This window comes from Pseudorca crassidens, chromosome 19 (assembly GCF_039906515.1).
Source record: "Pseudorca crassidens isolate mPseCra1 chromosome 19, mPseCra1.hap1, whole genome shotgun sequence".
NCBI lineage: Eukaryota > Metazoa > Chordata > Mammalia > Artiodactyla > Delphinidae > Pseudorca > Pseudorca crassidens.
In genome coordinates, this window is record NC_090314.1 from 63051259 (window position 1) to 63053029 (window position 1771).

Sequence of the window (1771 nt, forward strand, 5' to 3'; positions counted from 1 at the left end):
TCCAAAGGCCTAGGGCTCTTCTCTCCCAGGGACTGAACTTTTTCTCTGAGAGAGTAAATCCTTTAAAGCATCAGCCCTCATTTCTTTTAGGTCACTCTTCCATTTCTTGGATTTAAAGGAACCAGAGGGGTCACAAATGTGGGCAGTCACTCAGAAGGAGGCAAGGGCCTTGGGCCACCCTGCTTTGGGGGAGGAGGGTGGGCAACGTGCATAAGGGCGGCCCAGGAGAGGGGGGCAGATCCCCCGGGCCCAGCCAGTGAGAAGGCGCAGAAATTCGGGGTCGATTGGGGGGCGGCAGGTGTCCCGGCCGTGATCACCTCTGACGTGCTACATCTATGTCAACATGTACACGTACTTCCACGTGAGCGGAATGATGCTGCACGGCCTGGGATGCGGCGGTACAGCTGCTCCGCATTAGCGTGGATGCTAAAGTTAGCTTAACAGAAAACAAACTCCTTCAAATCAAGTGTAATTATTCTAGATACATAAAAGCTGCTTTCTAATATGATTTGTACAGACCCTGGAGGAACTTCTACTTGAATTGGAGGGTTTCATTTGCATCTTTGCCAGAACTACAACTGCTCAGACATTTCTACTGTGAAGAAATAAAAGGCTGAAAAAGCCCTGGAAGCCCACGTTGGCCCACGTTAGGGATCATCGCGATCGTTCCTCCTCACGGCAGGATTTTCCATTTCCTAGTGGTTTTCTAATCTTTGCACATTGGAAAGTAAAGATGCTTGGGGTTGTTTATAATAAGAGGGGAAAAAAAATTTATGGCAGGCATGGATTTTTTTTTAAGCTTTTAAATGCCCTGGGTTGTTCTAAAATACTTTTGAAAACATTTCTTTCAGTGTTCTCTCCTCACAAAAGGAAGATTTGATAGGAAGTTTATTTTTAATGATTGGTTTTGAGAAAGCCTAATCCTGGCTTCTGATATGTAAATCTGTGGGGCGGGGCTGGGCAGGAAGGGGTTTGGGGGGGGCCGTGGGTGGGCACAGAGGTCCTAGGAGTCCAGCGTGGTGAGCGGGACGCTCCAGGGGAGCTGGGGTCGGGGCTCGGTCCTTCATCCATCTTTCCCTTTGGGGTATGCCAATATTCCCCCTTTGTACCTTGCTATTTTTTTTTTTTTTTAATGTGACAAACATTTCTGCAGCCGGAGAAGAACGGATGTTCATTACCAAGTGAAGCTAACCCTGAATTCACCCAGAGGGTTCTCCAAGAGGTGCTGCAGGCCACAGAGACGGTGTTCCTTTAGGAACCGAGCAAAAGGCCTTCCTTTCAAGTGGCTTTCAGAGAGGATGGCTGAGCGTGTGACGAGAGGACATGTCAGGAACAGGCCCTATTAAAGGTGGCTTTGCTGGAGGCATGAGCGGGCCCAGAGCCAGGGACATTCTTTTTAATAAGCTTCCACCCGGCTCTGGCCTGAAAGCGGGAACGGGCCTCAGGTCAGCGCTCAGAGGAGGCACAGCCTCCCTTCCCCGGCCCAGTTGCCCGCTGGAGGGGGCGGCGTGTGTGTGCAGAGGGCCCGCTCCGGGATGCCTTTCACTTTGGGGGAAGTAAGGAATGCCCTTGACATCCGCAGGCCTCACTGGAAGTCACACCCACTGCCCCGTGTTATCCACCATTTAGCCTGAGTCTACAGCGCGCGCTGCCTCGTACCGGCCGAGGACAACTTTCCCAACCGCTCTGTGCCTCGACTTCCTCGTCTGCAAGGTGGGCGGGGCGGGGCGGGACCCTGTCTCAGGACCACCGTGATCGTCAGAGGCAGGGC